Source organism: Elephas maximus, chromosome 11, assembly GCF_024166365.1.
Source record: "Elephas maximus indicus isolate mEleMax1 chromosome 11, mEleMax1 primary haplotype, whole genome shotgun sequence".
Lineage (NCBI taxonomy): Eukaryota > Metazoa > Chordata > Mammalia > Proboscidea > Elephantidae > Elephas > Elephas maximus.
In genome coordinates this window covers 33,655,334-33,675,715 of record NC_064829.1, presented here as the reverse complement: position 1 = coordinate 33,675,715, position 20,382 = coordinate 33,655,334, and the positions used below count along the sequence as shown (strand labels likewise).

At 41.5% G+C, this 20,382-nt stretch overlaps 1 protein-coding gene across 2 annotated transcripts in view; it reads left to right on the top strand.

Moving 5' to 3' along the window:
- CHST9 (carbohydrate sulfotransferase 9) overlaps positions 1-20,382 on the top strand; it is a 259,567-nt gene that overhangs the window by 237,302 nt on the left and 1,883 nt on the right. The window lies entirely within an intron of this gene.

Sequence of the window (20,382 nt, the reverse complement as noted above, 5' to 3'; positions counted from 1 at the left end):
GAGATGAGGACAAAAATGAGCAGTGAACTGCTTGGCAGCGCATGTCCCAGAATGGGATGAATGCATGACCCATTTTTTTCCACTGCTTCTTTGGCAGTTCAGCACTACAACAATTTTCCTTTCCTGAAGAATGTTCCTCATAGAGATGAAATCTCCTATCAGTTCTCTGAATAATTTTTATGATAGTAGATTAAATGCTTTAAAATTCTACCAAAAATACCTCCAAAACCAAATTAAAATATGGTCCACAAGAGAATGGGAAAATTGGATATAATAAGATTTTAACTTAATTTTTGGAAACTGCCTTTTTATACAGTAAAACCAAACCCTTTGCCATCAAGTTGATTCTGACTCGAGCGACCCTGTAGTAGATAGACAATTAAAACTTGTAGTGTATTCATGCCTTCTGTGTACGTCTTTTTATATAGTAGATAATTGAAGCCTGTAGTCAAAGAATACCTTGTGTTTATGCAATGAGGTGACAAAAAGGGACACTGAATGTTGAGCTTTATTTCTTGTGGAGAGGGTATGCACGTGGTGAACATTCGCATTTCCAGCACTGGCTACCAGAAAGGCTGGCCCTCACTAATCGCTCATGTTCAGTGTGGGGCAGCATGTTGGCTGCCATTACAGCAGGAAACCTCATGTCATGCTGGACTCCCTTTCTTCCTGTGATCACCGAGCTCATTGTTGGTTCTCCTAACGACCTTCTCAGCCCATCTTCTCCTCCTGTGCCCATGGCCCCTTGCTCTAGTTCAGGCTCTGATCTTTCTTACTTGCTGGCTTCCTACTGCCCTCCCTGCCTCCATCTCTCCACCTTTCTCCCCATCGTCCATCTGCTCCGTTGAGTCTGGGTTAAAATCTCAGCCTCTGCCCTGTAAAGCCAGAGAAAGGGTGGTATCTTTACTTTCAAGAAACCCATTGCCATCAAGTGGGTTCCAACTCATAGACTCTATAGGACAGAGTAGAACTGCCCCATAGGGTTTCTAAGCAGTGGCAGGTGGATTCTATCTGCCGCCCTTTCAGTTAGCCGCAGAACTCTTTAACTACTGTGCCATCAGGGCTCCAGTTTCAAGGTAGCTATCCCGAATCCCCCAAATGGGAAGATGTCTAGGTAGACCACATATCCCAAGTAAGTCTACTCCCCTCATCCCTCTGCTCAGTGGCAAAGTTTTAAGAGGTACTTAAACCTGGCTGGCAATTCTGAGTCGGAAAGTGAGGCATGAGGGAGTAGGACCTACCCTCCTCAGCCAGGAACTTGAGTCCCTGGCCTGAATCCAACATTAGCCCTGCCCCTGAAGACCCATGCTACCTACCGCTCAGGGCCCCGAGGCAGGGTGGGCCTCAGGCAGAGTGGGGCTCCTTTAGCTTCCTGGTCATAAGAGAGATCCCCTGAGACAGATTACAGGTCCTGGGTGGGAACAAGGGCCAGGCCTTATACACAGCTTGCTTTAGAACTTGTAAATATTTAGACGTACAGTATGTGGGCCTCCATTCATACTCGTAGCCTTCACAAATGTTGGGGATGATCCTGCTTACGCATCTGCAATTTTAAAAACTTAATAGATGGCTCTAATGAAAAACCAGTGTTAAAACACCACTTGTCTATAGGATACAATCCTAATCCTTCAGTATGAAATACAAGGCCCTATGATCTCCTAGGTAACTGGGTGGTGCAACCAGTTCGCACTCATCTGCTATCCTAGAAACACCACAGAAGAAAGCCTGGAGATTTGCTTCCATAAAGATTACACTCAAGAAAATTCCATGGAGCAGCTCTACTCTGTAATGCATGGAGTCTCCATGAGTCAAAATTACTCAATGGCAATGGGTTTGGTTTTTGGGTTTTTGTGAACTCTTACTCCTTTGGAGAGGGTCCTCCTAGCCTTCCTAGACTTATTTCCCATTTTGCTCCTTTATGCACAGTGTCCTACATCAAACTGTTCCACTAACATACCAACCCCCTATTCTTCAATTTGGAAGACAGCTACCTGGCCAACCACCTGGAAGAGATCCATATTCATGCCCATTCCAAAAAAAAGGTGATCCAATGAAATCTGGAAATTATCAAACAATATCATTAATATCACCTGCAAGTAAAATTATGCTGAAGATAATTCAAAAATGATTGCAGCAGTACATCAACAGGGAACTGCCAGAAATTCAAGCCAGATTCAGAAGAGGATGTGGAACCAGGGATATCATTGCTGATGTCAGATGAATCTTGGCTGGAAGCAGAGAATACCAGAAAGATGTTTACCTGTGTTTTATTGACTATGCAAAGGCATTCGGCTGTGTGAATCATAACAAATTATGGATAATGTTGTAAAGAATTGAAATTCCAGAACACTTTATTGTGCCCATGCGGAACCTGTACATAGACAAAGAGGCAGTTGATTGAAAAGAACAAAGGAATACTGAATGGTTTAAAATCAGGAAAGGTGTGCATCAGGGTTGTATCCTTTCACTGCACTCATTCAGTCTATATACTGAGCAAATGATCCGAGAAGCTGCACTATATGAGGAAGAACGCAGCATCAGGATTGGAGGAAGACTTCTTAATGACCTGTGATATGCAGATGACACAACCTTGCTTGCTGACAGTGAAGAAAACTTGAAGCACTTCCTGATGAAGATCAAAGACTACAGTCTTCAGTATAGATCACACCTTAACACAAAGAAAACAAAAATTCTCACAACAGAACCAATAAGCAACATCATGATAAATGGAGAAAAGATTGAAGTTGTCAAGGATTTCTTAGCACTTGGATCCACAGTCAATGCCCATAGAAGCAGCAGTCAATAAATCAAACCACATATTGCATTGGGCAAATCTGCTGCAAAAGACCTCTTTAAAGTGTTAAAAAGTAAAGATATCACCTTGAAGACTAAGGTACACCTGACCCAAGCCATGGTGTTTTCAGTCGCCTCATATGCATACGTAAGCTGGACAATGAATAAGGAAGACCAAAGAAGAATTGATGCCTTTGAGTTATGGTGTTGGTGAAGAATACTGAACATACCATGGACTGCCAGAAGAATGAACAAATCTGTCTTGGAAAAAGGACAGCCAGAATGCTCATTAGAAGCAAGGATGGTGAGACTTTGTCTCACATACTTTGGACATATTATCAGGAGGAATCAGTCCCTGTACAAGGACATTATGCTTGGTAAAGGAGATGGCCAGCAAAAAAGAGGAAGACCTTCAGACATGGACTGACACAGTGGCTGCAACAATGGGCTCAAATATAGCAACAATTGTGAGGATGACGCAAGACCGGGCAGTGTTTCGTTCTGTTTTATATAGGGTGGCTATAGAGTTGGAACTGACTCGACGGAACCTAACAACAACTCTTCGTGAACAAAATTTACTCATATTCCAAGACCCAATTCAAATTCTACATCTTTCATGAAACTTTCTTTCATCACATAGCTAAGAATAATCTCTCCCTCTTCTGTGATCTGATATTATTTTGTTTGTGCCTCTACTATGTAAACTTTTGCATATCCTACTCTTTATTCTAATTATTTGTATCCCAATGTGATTTTTGAGACCAGATAGCTTCATCCTAAGGGGAAGAAATCATGTTTGGTGAATTTCTGTGTTCACTGTTAGGCCTTGCATATCATAAGCAGTCAATCAATGGCTGGTTGGATATAAATTCCTGAGCTCATTAAATTATTATCTTAGTAACCAGATACTGTATATTTGGATACAATAGCAATGGCAGTCACACTGTAGGGTTGGAATGCCTGATTGAATTTGCCAGATATAGGCTACTCTTTCTACACACTGGAATGTTCAAACCCGTTGTGTCACTGGTTTTTTTAGGAGCCAGGTGTTGCCTTTTGCCTTTGCCTTCCCAGGTAAGGAACCTAAACCAAAAACAATAGAAACAAGTCAAGGCTACCTGTGGCTTCTACAGGTAATGGCCACATAGTCAGGGGAATAAAAGAATCAAAGTGCAGAGATATCCAGATCTTCACTTTTACCTTGATGTCCACATTCCATAATTGCCAGTAGAACATTAAACAGTTTGCTTTGGTCAAAACTTGGGCCCCTGATTTTTTTCTCAAATGTAAACATGGCAACGTCATTTTCTGCTCCCTTTTCAGTGTAGCGTGAACTTTAGAACTTCTAAATTTAAAGTGGGATTGCATTACCTTGCACTATTCTTATCAAAATGGCCATGCACTCAAGGAGATTATTTTGTTTTAAAGTTGTTTTCCTTTTCCAACTTCAGCACTAATGCAGCTAGTAAAGATCCCATCGCCTTAATTCTCTCTAAAGATTACCTTCAACAGTTGGAAGTTGGGCATTTAAAAAGCTATCCAATTTAGGAAGTCTTTTTTAAAAAATGTTTGAAAGCAAGTTGGAAAGGATCAAAAACTGGTGGCAGTAATAGTGGTTAACAATGAAGGATTTATGAAAGTTGACCTTTATTAAAGGTCAGATGACTTTTCACCTAGAAAATACAATGAAGACATGAATGTCAAAGAGCTGGGACTCACCTTTTTAATTGGAAGCCAAGAAAGTTAAACTATGGTGTAAGTGTGTCATCTACCTGTGGATAAGTGTATATACTGGCAAAACAAAGGAAGGATGAGAAAATGACCCTGGGTTGTTTTAAAAGCATGAACACCACAAAGAAAATAATGGTTGAAATAGAGAAAATTGTTTATTAGTAACAATGTGAAAGCTGTTAGTAACTAAATATACAGATAATTCTCACCCAAGCACTCAAAATTCTTCTAGATGATAATGACCAATAATTACACTAGCCAATCAATGTTTGATATCTCATTTATATGTCACAACAACCCTATGCGTGTAGGTATTTTAATCTCCATTTTATACATGTGTAAACTCAGGCTTGAGAGTTCAGTCATTTTCCAGAGATTTCAGTGCCTGTTGTTAGCTGTCGTCAAGTTGGCCCCCGACTCATGGCAACCCCTAGTGATACAGAGTAGAACTGCTCTATAGGGTTGTCTTGGCTGTAATCTTTATGGAAGCAGATCAACCAGGCCTTTCTTCCATGGAGCTGCTAATACCTCAGTTAATAGTAACTGAGGTTAAGAACTGAAGAAAAAAAAAGAATACATTGAGATAACCTATTGCCCACTTAATGAGCTTTCTGTTTGTAGGAAGTATGCTAAATTTACATACAATTATCTCATTTAAATCTCACTACGTCACCCTGTGATGTAGGTACAAATCACGGGATTTAAGATTAGAGAGGTTAAAGTAGCTCGTCCAAGATCACACACGTGGTAAATGGCTGAGCCAAATTGAATCAGGTGTTCCAACTCAACAGTGCGACTCCCGTTGCTATTCTATAGTGCTGTAAATATCTTCTGAATGAAGCCACGTAGCTGATAAGTGGAAGAGCCAGAATATGAATCTGGGCATATCTCATTCTGAAACCCTTTTCTTCACCATTACGCTGCATCGGTATTTCCTCTGAAAGTTCTCCTACTAATTAAATGATCCTACATATGACTACCCTAATCAGCACCCCGGTTTTGACATCAACATCATGGCAATTAGTTATGAGACCCTGGAATACAGATATATATGATTTGGTATGTCTCTTTTCAGAACATTTTAACAATCAAGATGAGCATATACTCACTGTAGAGTCCCTATTGAGCTTTAAATTGCTTTTTAATTAAACAAGTGAAAAATAAGTGAATCTGGTCTCAGAAAAAATTATTTGTGAACTGAAAAGAGATTAAGAACTGAAGGAAAAAAAAAAAAAGAATATATTGAGATAATCTGTTGCCCACTGGCAGTGTTTCCTCAGCAGAGCCAGACAAAAATATTATGGATGTAAAACTAGAATTGAACTACAATCCTCTGTTCTCATCCACTGTAAAATGTTCTCTTGTTCTTGTATTTTCCAGGAAAAAAAGATAATAAATCTTCTAAAAACTCTTTTGTAAGTTCCTCATTATCAATAACAACTGCATCATTGCATATGCACTAGTGTGAAGAAATATGGGACAGTGAAACACTGTGTGGAAAATGTAGCATCTGTTAAAAAGAATAAAAATAGTAACTTTACCATCGAATGTAAATGAATCACACCCGCCTAAGATGCTGTCACCCACTAGGCCAGTGAAATCTATTCAGCACATGATTTTCTAGTCACTCTGATTCTCTTCGTCTTCCTCTCTTTTGAGTTTTGCTAATCATACCTGCCCCCCACCCCACCCCCTGCTACTTACTAGCATCAGCACCTGAAGATGAGATGAGCTGGATAAATAAAAATTCTCCATTCAGTGGGTTTTGTTAGCAAAATGGTTAGCACCAACATTCAGGATTTTTCTCTTAACACATTACATCAAACCTTACTAGCCAAGTTCTACTAGTGAAAAGTGCAATTAGTAGAGACCCTTCAGCATTTTAGTCACTCAAACACCACCTCCCTGTACAAAGCCTTTCACTTAAACTTCATGGATTGAAGCTATGGTCACAATGCACCACAGAACAGGTTTTCAGCATGTTTGAATACACATTCTAAAATATTCAGCAATATTGAATATCTTTAACAATATTGAGTATCTAAAATATTCAGTAAACAGTGGTAGTTATCTACCTTTTAAGCTACTTTACCCGTGTTATTGTTTCTCCTTGTGATAAAGAATGGAGGACTCACATGAAAACTTGGTGTCTTCTGGAATTATGTGAAAGGGGCACTGGAATAGTAGTCATTTTGAGCAAAAGTTGCTTGATGACATAAAAAAACGTGTTTTAAGAAGTCATTGCTGTTTTTAGTTACCATGGAGTGTTGGCTCTGACTCTTGGCGGCCTTATGATAACAGGATGAAACTTTGCCCAACCCTGCACCATATTCATGATCATTGGTATCTTTGCATCTGTTTTTAAGAAGTAAGGATCATTAATACCAGGCCATTTCTGTAGAATCCATATTATATATATGGCATAGACAGACCCCTTAAAACAAATCCCTGCCAGCATCTATGGATAGACTTCCCTGACATCGTGTACAGATTTTTGTGTGTTTGAGCATTTTGCTGAGGGAAGCGCTCTTGGGCCTCATTAGAATCTCAAGAGTGAACAAAAGTGCCTCGAGAGTTTTCTACCTCTGTTTAGTGAGAGAAAGGTAACAACAGTTGTTCCTTCCATTATGCATAAATTGAAATGAATTTTACTTAATTTTATTTTCTAAGGTAGCACTTATCAGAGAACACATTTCTGGGAAGGAAAAGAAGTACAGACAAGTAGTGAAAATTCCGTGTATGAGTAAGGGACCCAGTGAAAGCTGCCACATCTTTATTACCCTTAATGTGGAAAAAGTTATTCTCCACAGAAGTGTTATGTTACATTCTGTGGCCAATCATCAAACACGGGTGGAATAAACAGGATTCTTCACTCTTTCATCACTGGCATATGCCTTGCCCAAAATGTATTAGAAGGGAATATTTTCATCATGCTATTACTGGATAATTCAATTAGGCCAATGTTCTGTGAATGTAGAATAATGTAATTTACTATGTTGAATGATTAGCCAATCAGATTTCTCTCATTTTCTGAGGCAATGGATTGACTAAAATGCGACTATAAACAAAATAGATTTTATTAGGCATAATCTACTTTGTAAACAAATGAAATTAATTCTTTTCCTGACCTAAAGCTTTGAAAATGAAAGACCCCAAACTGAACACATGCTTCCAATTTTGATTCTGTTACTAAGATGACACTTAATATAAAAGTTACAATTTAACTTCCCCTCAAGTATTCCATACTTGAGACTAAATGACTCTTAGAAATATGCTCATCAACAGATGGGAGCCACTTATGGCCTCATAAACTCCAAAGCAAGTGAAATTATCTCAGCAAAATAGGAAGAGATTACAATAAAGCCTCATCTGGTTATCTCAGAGATGATTAATGCATTGCATATTGGTTCAATGGTGCAATGAATATTGACAGATAATCACCCTTCTTCATATAAGAGAAGCAGTAAAGAGACAAATGCCTATGATGTGTGCTTCCAATCAATCAATATGCAATTTTGAACAAATGCCTTCCGTTTAGGGCTGTGCCAAGTGCTGTGGAGGTTGTGGAAGAAAGTGCAAGCATGGTGCCCGCTCTAAAGGGCTTTTCTATCTTGAAAGAGAAGACTAACATACCTTAAACATTATACAGAATAACTGAGCCCGTGTTATTACATGCTCTCTTATTAACTATTCAGTATAGGTATTATGGGGTCCCTGGGTGGTGAAAACAGTTAATGTGCTCAGCTCCTAACTGAAAGCTTAGAAATTTGAGTCTATCCAGAGGCACTTCAGCAGAAAAGCCTGGTGATCTACTTCCCAAAAATCAGCCATTGAAAACCCTATGAAGCCCAGTTCTACTCTGATACACATAGGGTCGCCATGAGTCGGAATTGACTCGACGACGGGTGGTACTGGTCTAAGTATTGTGGGAGTTTGGAGAAGTTGGCAGTCGATAAAAACCAGAGTGGTCAGGGAGGGGTTCCTGGACAAGATGGGCATTTGCCTAAAGGATGGGCAGCCATTTAAAGAAGAGACAAGTCATGGCGGGCTTAGAAAACCAAAGTTATTCAGATTTGCTTTAGCAACAAATACAGTACAGTGGCACTGAAAATTTGGGAGTTGGGACATGACCTCAGAAAAATTAGCATGGAATTTTTTGTGAAACTATATCCTGCAGTCTCCTTTTTGTTCCATCTCAACTGTTACAAGCCACCTGTCTCTCTCTGGGATATTCTAATTTTCTCCTGCTTCCTCTCCTATCAGCCCCTAGTCCATTCTCCACGTGGCACACAGGGTGAGCTCTTTGAACTGTAAATCATATATTATCCTCCTGTCTGAAACCTCCTATGACTTAATAAAATCCAAAATCCTTACTACAATCAAATATTCCTACAAGGTATGGTCTTGCCTTCCTCTTTGATTTCATCTTTGTCACTGTGGGCTTCTCACTCAAGTGACAGCCATGGGGCCTGCCTCCTGCCCTTCCACCATCCAGGTTTGTTTCCATGTGAGGCCATTGAGAATTACAGTAAAAAATGACTAGGGGTGAAAATCTACTATGTGTCATCATCTTTAGAGCTATCGTCCTCCCATTTTGTAAGTAGTTGGGGTGAAGTAGGTGTGGAGTATGTGTCTCACGACCTGCCTGTTTCCACAGGGCTCTTTTGTAAGCTGGTCTGTGTACCTGCAAATCCTTCTACCAGTCAGGATTCTCCAGGGAAACCAAAACAGTAGGAAATTAGGTAGGTAGGTAGTTAGATTAAGAGGTTTATTTTAATGAGTTATCTCATGCAGTTGTGGGAGCTGGCAAGTCTCAAATTTGTAGGGCAGGCTGGCAGCCTGGCAACTTAGGATTTCGATGGTACAACCTTGAGGCAGAACTGCTTACTCTGCAGGAAACCTCAGCTTTTGCTCTTAAAGCCTTGAACTGATTGAATGAGATGTATCCACATTACTGGGGGTAATCTTCTTTACTTAAAGTCAACTGGTTGTAATTGTTAATTTAAAAAATCAGTTGTCTTAGAGTCAATTCGACTTATGGTGACAGAGTAGAACTGAACTCTGTAGAGTTGTCAATGGCTATGGTCTTTTGAAAGTAGAGCACCAGGCCTTTCTTCGAAGGTACCTCTGGGAAGACTTTAACCACTAGCCTTTTGGTTAGCAGCAGAGCATGTTGGCTATTTGCACCACCCAGGGACTCAATTATACCTGAAAAAATACAATCAGGAGACATCTAAACTCGTGTTTGGCCAAACAACTGGGTACCATAGCCTAGCCACATAAAATTAACCATCACAGTCCCCAAGATTGTCCTCCCCCTTCTGAAACAGTGCAGGGATGGAGGCTAGGAAATACCTTGAGGGAGATAACTGAACTGAAAAGTGATGGGATGAAGGTAGGAGAATGTGATTACTGAAGCAGAATGATACTAGTTACCTTGGGGATGAACACCTGAAGTATACTATAGCCCCAGAGAAACTATTTCAAAATGCAGTAGTACATGAAAATGTTCATTTCCATCTTTATGGCCATACGTCTGCTAAGTTACTACCTAGCATATGAAAACTAGACTTTGCTAAAAATTAGTCTACTAGGGACCTGGACAAAAAGCAGTCAGTCTGTGGACTGAACTCTCAGGTGGTCTGTTTACATGGGCCTCTAGTCATGGCAGGAAGTGGATGGTTTTCCTCAATGTATCAGTAACCATGGAGACAGCATTATAGGGCTAGTGTCTTAGTGATTAAAAAATCATGGGGCCCAGGTTCTCCAGTCACTGAGAGTTTATCTGGAGTTGTAAGATACCTTTGACCTTTCTCATTTCGTCACTGATCCAGACACACAGGTCACTCATTCTGTTCCAATTATCTTGATTCTAGAAGCTTTCCTTTAACTAAAGTAGAATGGAGCCCTGACAGGGGTCAAGACAGACAAATGGGCCTCCCCTGCCAATTGGTATAATATACTCTCTTAGCTCAGAAGGGAACACACTCTGGACCAGGGAATCTCAGCAGTATGGGTCAAGAGTCACAGATAAAGCAAAAAGGTCTTCCCACTGGTCTGCAAACTGATCCAGAAGTCCAAGTAATTTCTTTGGATCTCACAGGTGAATGACACTAAATTCCATACGTTATCATTTTGCTACAATATTGGCTACAAGCTGGTTACTAGTGACCTACAGTTATGAGAAGCTGTAGGAAAAGCTCCTGTGTGAAGCCTGAGACTTCCTTTCCCCTGCTGTGGACAAGTTTCTCCTTGTGTGGGGAGTAGATGGAGTTAATAAGTTGGTGTATTTCTGAGCAAGGAATACCAAGATGTCTTTGCTCCTTCCAAAGGATAGATTACAGAATCGTAGTGAGAAAAAGGGGAGTGAAGTTGATGCAGTGTCTGCTGCTTGTTTTGTGATACCTGTGTCTCTATGAATAGATTAAGGACATCCCTGTCCATCAGTCTGCCAAGATACAAGAGAATTATAATTGGATGGCAACACCAGCCTCCAGTCCTGCCCTAAAGAAAATAACAAATGGGGTTGGAGTGGCCCCACCCTACCCTGTCCACCAGAAACATGCTGTTGCACTTTCCTAGGCTTGGCTGCAGATGGCAGGCACCCCCCAGTGGTCCTCCTACGTCCAGTAGGAGCTCATCCCGTAACAGCTCAGGCCTGAGGCTGTCCAGACACAGAAGACTCACACACTCAGGCTAAGGGATCAGGATTAGTACAGCTCACACCTGGCCTTGCAAAGAAAACCAAAAAAAAAAAAAAAAAGCCCAGTGCCATCAAGTCGATTCCAACTCATAGCAACCCTATAGGACAGAGTAGAACTGCCCCATAGAATTTCCAAGAAGCGCCTGGTGGATTCAAACTGCCAACCCTTTGGTTAGCAGCTGTAGCTCTTAACCACTAACAGGGTTTTCTTTTTGTTGTTGCAAAGGAAGGGAAAACAAAAAGAGAGACCACAGCCACAGATGCCTCTTAGTTGCCCTTTTATTGAGATGTAGAATCAAGTACCGTCATCTTCCAGGGACAATAATCCTGAAGCTTCTAACCCTCCCCCCGCAAAAAAAAAAAAAAGCTTCTAAATTTAAAGTTGATGAAATAGTATTCTTGAAATAAAATTGATTTTAATTCACGAATAGATAAGACCTTGCAAAGTTATCACTTGATTCTCACTTTGCTTCCTTAGGGCTTCGTTTACTCTGGTCCCTCATATGGCGACCCATTTGGATCCCCTCTTGCCTTCCCACGCTTCAGCGTTGCTGCTAGCTTATGTCTTGCATTCTTCCTTTGCATTCAAATCCTGAAAATAAACACTCCTCAGCATGACCTCAGGATCCCCAGGGCACGATCTGGTGCCATAGGCAATTTGCTCCTCCTCGCTCAGGCCCCAAGTAACCAATAGTAGCACCAAAGTACAAGTTGCCTATTCTAGACCAAGATGGTTGGGCCAGGCTCCGCTTTACTCAAAGCTGAACTGTCAGATATGCAGACAAATGTAAGCCAGAAGGAGGTGTGTGCCACTCAAAGGTGCTGACACAGGCAAATCTGATCTGGGGTTGGCTGCTTCTTAACCAAATGAGACCAATGGAATGTATGGCTGCCTGTGTCACTGCTGCTCTCACAGTTGTTGTTGCTGTTACCAGGGCTTAAGTAGCTTTGGACCAATAGGCAATGGGTGGGGGAAGAAACAGGCCCCAGGTATAAGTTGCTTCCTGGAACTTGGGCCTTTACCACATGCAAAAGCCCTTAGCTCCATGATTAATTTTGACTCAACTATTCCTTTGGGCTCTACTTCTCTTTTTGACTGCTCTTTTTTTTTTCTTACCAATAACTGGCCAATCCTCTCCATATTTTCTAGTCTAGAACCCAGAGGGGAGATGGTCTCTTTGATTTAGCTAGTTCTGTCTCCTCACGTGGGTGGAGTCCATTGTTCCAGCCACTTCATTGGTTGCCAGTTGGCCTGTGGATAAGCTACCCATTTAAAACCCATTGCCGTGGATAAGCTGCCTACTCCTAATTGAATCAGTGCCTACCCTACTGCAGCCTCCATGAACAGGGTCCATTGCAGTGGCAATTTCAGTCTGAAGTTGGGAAGGTAGGCGTTATGGATGACATACCCAGTATAGAGGAAACCTACTATATGTCAGACACTGCACTGGGCTTCAATAACTTCATTTACTGAATTAATATTTTAAATGACTCTACTTTCCTTACCATCAGAGTATCAGACTCAAAGGGCTGAGATTTTAACATGAGCTTCAGTAAAAGGTCTAAAGAGGCCTCTTGGACAAAGTTAGTGCTGGCCCTTAGGCCTGCCTGCTCTGGGCAAGAGAATTCTTGCCAATCTGTGTGGTCTAGCTCAGCTTAATAGGGCTAGCGTTCCATTCAGCTATAAGGTGTTCCTTTTCTCAGCCTTATTTTATGAGTACATATTAAAACACATACCATGAACACTTCCAAAAGGAGTGTGACTATGATAAGGCAGAATTTGGGTGTTAGGGATCCTGGATCGCAGCCAAGTACCATCACTTCCATTTCAATATGTCCAAGAATAGCTATTAGGGCTCCCACATTAGAGATGAGAAGCAGGGAATGCAGAATGTTCATTTACTCTCTGTGCCCTTCCCATATACCCTCAACTCAACATGTCTTTGTTCTCTGCTTACCTGTGGGGCAGGCTTGAATGCCAGCTCTCTCCTCCAGAAGCCTTCAACCAGTAACTGATCGGGTTTGGTGGGCTAACTCTGGGCACGTTTTCTGCATTGGCTCTGAGAGTTCCTGAGTAGAATTAAGCTCCAATTCTCACAGTGCTAACTTGCTTGATAATTCATTGTTTATTCTCTGTCTTCCACTCCCTGTCTCACTTCTCCACTCTCCTACCAGTGTTTCCTGGAATAAATTCCCAAATAAACCATTTGCATTCAAATCTTTGTCTCAGGGTCTGCTTCTAGGGAAACACAAACAAAGGCAATATCTTAAAATCACCCAAGTAATAAGTAGAGGTCCTAGTTGATCTGACTCAAAATTCAATGTTCTTTTTATACCTCACTGACTTACACAGCCACCATGCACCTGGCCCCACAACAGCTTTCTTCTCCGTTGCACTTCCATTTGTCATCCCGTGGGAGTACCCTGATTCCCTCCTCCACTGCTGACCCATGCCTCTGACACTCCCTGACCCTCTGGCGATTCCCATATCAGGTATCACTTCATGAACTCATTCATCTTCCTTGTGAAAATCTCTTGCTTGCTTAATCTATGCCCATAACAATCCTTCTCTCCCTACCCACCACCAAAAAAAAAAAAACGGTAATAACAACTTTACACTTAGGTTTTTTTTTTCCAACCCAGAGCAGCTAGTTCCTTCTTCCTCAACATACTTCTGAAAACAAAGTCAAGAACTGTACCTAGCAACTGCCCTCTCTAGAACAAGGTATTGGAGTCGGGGTTCCCTCCTGAACTTTTCCCCCAGAGCCCTCGTGGACCCCCATACTGTTATTGGTAGTCATCGTAAATGCAAAGAGACGAGAGGCTGGCTGGCTGACAACCACTCATTTTTAGAAAACTAAATCCAACCTGGCATTTAAGGAACTGCATCCTGAAACTATTTAATGTCTAAAATTCCAATGAAATATCAAAGTTACAATGGTCAAGCATCCACCTTTTCTACTTACTTCATGCCAAATATAGTTGACTGTATTTTGTTACTCCTGTTATATCCAAGTGGGAAACCCTGGTGGCGTAGTGGTTAAGTGCTCTGGCTGTTATCCAAGAGGCTGGCAGTTCGAATCCACCAGGCGCTGCTTGGAAACTCTGCGGGGCAGTCCTACTCTGTCCTATAGGGTCACTACGAGTCGGAATCGAGTCAACGGCAGTGGGTTTGGTTTTTTGGGTTTTTATCCAAGGTTACCACCACCTATCTGTCAGTTTGTGATACTGTGATGGCTTGTGTGTTGCTATTATGCTGGAAGCTGTGCCGTATGTATTTCAGATACCAACAGGGTTGCCCATGCTTGACAGGTTTCTTTAGAGCTTACAGACTAACACTAGAAAGAAAGACCTGGCAATCTACTTCCGAAAATTAGCCAATGAAAACCCTGTGGATCATGTCAGAATATTATCTGATAGAGTGCTAGAAGATGAGCTCCCTAGTAGCCACAGCAATGGAGTAGAACATACGGACAACCGACAATCTTGAAAGTGGCTCAGGGCTGGGCAATGTTTTGTATTGTTGTGTGTGGGTTCACCATGAGCAGCAGCCAAATCAACAGTAAGTAACAACAACAACATCCATGGCTGACATCATGCAAACAGGGCCTAAGAGAGAAAAGGGTGAGAACCAAACATTTTGAATATATTTCTCTTAAAGTTGCAGCTCTTGTTAAGGTTTTATGTTTAAAAAGCAAGGTGCTCTGCTAAATAAAGCAAACTGGGTTGGAATTTAGAGAATTAGACACTTCTGAAATCTCCATTGCCTTACAGGGTGATGTTAGCAAGTCTATTTTGATTTATTTATCTGCAAATTTGAAAGTGAAACAGTAGCCTTATTTTTTCTGTGTAACTTAGAAAGAAGATATAATGCAGTCACAGTCTTGAATCAGGATTTCTGAGTCATAGCAGTAGCACAGAGGGACCAGGCAGAGAGCACTGATTTGCCTTCCCAGAAAGTACCAGCTTTTGTGCATTCCAGCCCACTCCCAACATGACTCATATTAAAACTAAGTCTTCATGATAGTATGAAGAAACGTACCTGCACTCATCTCTGGATTCAAGTGGAATCAAAAAAGATACATTATTAAAAGTAATACTCTGAAGTTAAGCTAGAAACACGTCAAAGGTAAATGATATGAAGGGGAAAATATCACCATCTAATCACTAATACGATCATCATCAAATTTGCTTGTTAATTGCCCACCAAGCTCCCTCACAGACACAGTCTCCAATGTGTGGGACACCCTCAGAAATGGTAGCATCAGCACAAATTTGTAGTCAGCATTAAAAACACATAGGTGGCGGGACACAATTTTTCATATTTGCCACGTTTCAATTTAGTCAGAAGTGAATGAATTGTCCCGGAAAGATGGCAATAATAATATCACTTACTGTGTGCCAGCGGAAACCCTGGTGGTATAGTGGTTAAGAGCTATGGCTACTAACCAAAAAGTCAGTTCAAATCCACCAGCTGCTCCTTGGAAACCCTATGAGGGTAGGTCTACTCTGCCCTATAGGGTCGCTATGCGTCGGAATCAACTCGACAGCAACAGGTAACCAGTACGTGCCAGCTATTAACTCTTGTAATTCTTGCCACATTTGGGGTACTTACTACTATCAACCCCACTTTTCAGATAAAGGAACTGAGTCTCAGAAGGCTAAGAAACTTACTCATTATCCCGCATCCCGGGTGGGCAGAGCCGAGGCTCTACCCCAGGAGTCTGTGCCCTTACCCACTCTAGAGCCCTGCCTTCTGTATGGCGCCTGTTCTTCTCAGGAGACACTGAAAATCCAAACCTGTTCCTAAAACTCACGGTTGGGTCCAGACCAAGCTCTGGTCTTTGAATACTTTTTTTTTTTCATCTTTGGCTACAATATATTTCAACTAACTTTGCAATAACACCCACTCCTTAAAGATATTTATGGAAAACTATAGCTCTCTGCCATAGCTTACAATTTAGGTGGTGATAGAAGAGTTACTCCAGTAAAAAATCAAACAGCAAAAGGTATGTAAGCAAGAAAAAAATTACTTTCCTTTTAGGTGGTACAAAGCACTCAAGTCACTCGATGGAAACCTGGGTGGTTTCCCTGGAGGAAGTAGGATTTTATATCAGCCTAGAAGGTTTGGAACGTGCCCAGAAAAGGGGAGAAAATGGGTAAAGGATGCTGACAGCCCAGGATGGAAGGAAGTGGAAGAGAGTGTATGTCAGGGGACAGCGGAACACAAAAGTTAGAAGAGACCCAACAGTGCCAGCTTTGGAATCGTGACTTTACTTCTATATTATGGAACCGGTCCACAGTTTTGAGGAATTAAAAAATAAAACGTTTGAGGAAAACTGACTTGGTAATAATTTGCCTGGAGACTAATTAGAAGGACCCTAAAGAATATTCAATTAAGAGGTAATAAACTTTAAAAAGATGAAAGAGACAGAATGAAATGTAAAATGACCAATTTACTTTCTGATTGCTAAAGCCATCTCAGATTTCATGACTTGGTGAGCAGAAAGTAATTGCATCATTTCAAAATTTTTAAAAAAGTAAGGAGGAACCAGTTGTGATGGGAGCAGGGTAAGTTTTAAGACAGGGAACAGAGGGCTCCCCAAATCTGCAAAGTACAGGAAATGAGCCAGGGCACAGAAACAAAGCCATTCCCTGGAACAATGGGGCAGGGTATTAGAAAACAGCCCACGAACTTCTTTAAAGCTGTCTTACAGAAACAGCTGGATAAAACCAGCCCCAGGGACATGCACAGAACATCCACCTGTGACCACTGTGTGACCTTCCACCAATGGCAGTGAGGAGTAGCAGCAGTAGCCGGGGAATCAAACTCAGGGAGCAAGAGACTGCGCAGGTGTGACACCCCATAATAAGTCCTGCTACAAATCCCAGAGGCCTCCAGAACAGGAGCCATCTTAGAAAGACGCTGCGCTGCGAAAGCACTGTAGTTAACATATCCCTGCCTATGAATAAATAAACATGAATCTTTTCCTGCCCAAGAACTTTTGAAAACCTGGGTGGGTCTTTTGTTCTGGGGGAGGGAGGGTAAGTGTTGCTTTAGGCCCTCCTTGTCTCCACTTGCAAGCCTCTTCAGTAAAGCTTTGCTCGTGTGGAAAACTCTACGTGCCTTACCTGCTCATTCTTGACCAGTGAGAGGCAAGAACCTTATCCTGGTAATGGTTTGGCTTTGGATGTGTTTGCTTCAGGGACCATCAGAATGAAGTACTCCAAAGGAAAACTGAGATGGAAGATTTTACTCTTCTTATCATTGTTGCTGTTCTTCTTGTTATTATCATTATGATGATGATATTGGTATTCACTATAAGACAACTAAATATCAAAGTTCTATATTTTGCTCCAAGAAAAATAGTTGGGGAAGCGTAGCCTGAATTTTAAAATGCCATTAACTTTGATTTGAGCAGTTCACACTCCTCATTCATGGAAAGCCTCTTCTGTAGTTGGAAGGAAATGGAGCTGGGTAGGTATGTGGAGGGATTTATCTATACATCCTAACAAAGATTTTTATGAGGTAAGTGATGATGAAGTTAGGGTGTTGCTGGGAGAAAGTCTAATAGCTGTCCAACTGGAAGACTTTAGAGATGGCATTACTTTGGTAGAATTAACCCTTTGACATTATTTCAATTTGACAGAGTTGAGGAAACTGACTAGCACTTAATAAACTAACACAAGACTGAAGTCTACTTTATAAGCAGTGACGAACCTTTCCCTCATGCAATTATCTCCCTAGCCAAACTAATGATTAGAAAGTTTCTTGGTGAACATGAACTTCCAGTAAAAGGAAGTAGATAAACGTGAAACATATTTCATCTGGGTCATGTGAGAGCTGATGTAACATCCCTGCTGTGCAACCAGGTATTTGTATCTTTTTACTATGATATTCACATGCACCATCTTGGTGTGTTTCTCCCCTGGATAGTGTAAGATGAACTCTCAGGGCTTGTCCCTTTTTTTTTTTTTTTACTTTCAGTTACTATGCTGTAGTTCAGTGATCCCTGAATGCACCTACTGCCTACAGAGTATCTGGGGAGCTTGTTTAAGCTGGAGAGTTTCTATCCCCCGAGATTCTGACTCAGTGTGTCCACAGCAAGGCCTGGGAATCCAAATAGCTAGCAAGCCCCGCAGGTATTCCGAGTCAGCACTGAATGACTTTAAACCAATCTGATGTGACAGGCAGGTAAGGCTCTACACTCTCCACACTTACTTTAGCCGGAGCAGCTCAACATGTGTCTGTTTTATTTGTTTTCTCTTCTGCCAAAGTTTTGTTTGAATACAGATTTTCAGGACCTTAACGAGAATTGGTGAATTATTTATCTTAGGTTAACCATGACCTTTTTTGTTAACACTATTTTTCTTCAGCAAGGTCCTAAAACAACTGTTTGGAAGTCCATCATTAAACTATAATCACATTTACTCAGTCAGCAATTACTTATTGAACACCTATTATGTAACGGGCATGAACATAACAGTGATCATGAAGATGGTGCAGAACCAGGTAATGTTTCATTCTGTTGGACATGGAGTTGCCATGAGTCGGAGTCAACTTGACTCAGCAACAACAGCCTCTTTCATGTGTCTAGTACTGTGCTAGGCACCAGAGCATCAACAGAGAACAAGACAGATAAGGCCTCTGCGATCATGTTCTAGTGCAATGGAGCTGGAGTGGTTGAGAAAACATAACACAGAAGTAAAGTAATTTCACATGACAGTTAATGTTACCAGGAAAGCAAGCAGGGCACTGTGGGACATAATCTCAGAGGGGGCATAACCTAGGAAGGACAGAGAAAGCCTTTCTATGGAGGTGACTTTTTAGCTGAGAGCTAAAGGATGAAGAACCAGCCATGTTGACTGCCGAGAGTCTTTATAACAGTGAAAACGTGGTCAAGAAACTACAAAACTGAAAGTAACAACAAGCTGGGAGGTTAGACAATGGTGGTCAGGGGTGATGGAGGTGGTGCAGACTAGCGATGGCAAGGTCTGTGTGAAGTGGGGAAAAATTGTTAGAGGTGAGGTGGTCAAGAAACTGCAAGGTTACTGGGTGCTGGAGTCATTAAGTGTAATGAGAAGAGTAGGGCGAAGAGCAAAGTCTGAGTTAGGTGCTAAAGTCTTCAGTGCGTAAGGCGAAGACATTGTGGTAAAGGCAGGTGACAGTGTGAAGAGGGGAAGGGAAGGCTCAGCAGGATGCAAGTGCTTCACAGGAGCACGAGGTTTTGCTGAGGGTGTGTCCTGGAAACAGCAATGAAATGCAAAGGAAAATACCTCTCTATCTTCTGGCCTGATGGGCCAATGGTCAAGAAAATGAAATATCATCTACTTGGGAAAGGCATGAGCTGACTCACACAATCTTCTTGCTGTAGAAGGAAGCAGCCCCCTTAAAGCTCAGCTGGTAGAAGGCACATGATGCCTGGGATTGGCTCCCATACCACATTGCTTTGTTCCTCAGCTCTTTTGCTTATTTTACTGTGCCTTTTGCTAGGAATGCCCTGCCCAGCTCCCTATACCCCTAGCCTGGAAACTTTCTAATCATTCATGAAGATTTAATTCCATTAATTAATTAATTAATTCCACAAATATTTGAGAGCTGGAAACCCTGGTGGCATAGTGGTTAAGTGCTATGACTGCTAACAAAAGGGTTGGCAGTTCGAATCCACCAGACGCTCCTTGGAGACTCTATGGGGCAGTTCTACTCTGTCCTATAAGGTCGCTATGAGTCGGAATCAACTCTGTGGCACTGGGTTTGGATTTTTTTTATTATTATATGCTAGACACAGTTCTAGACACTAGGGATACAATGGTAAAAAAAAAAAAAAAATTCTTTTAACCCTCTAGGGAGTTTTCCCCACTACTCCCGTCACTTCTACACTGGTGGCCACATGTGTTACCAGAGCACATCATTTATTCATTAATTTGTCCAATAACATACTGATAACCCCATATACTTGTATCTCTAATCCAGTCTTCTCTACATTCACTCTTTTCAAATGTAAGTCAGATCATGTCAGTTCTCTGCTCGGAACCCTCCAAAGGCTCCCTAGTTAGTTCGCCCAGAGTAAAACCCAAAGTCCTTGTAAGTTTTGTCCCTATCAGAGGACAAAATCCCACCCTGAAAACCCCATGCTACCTTTTAAACCCCATCT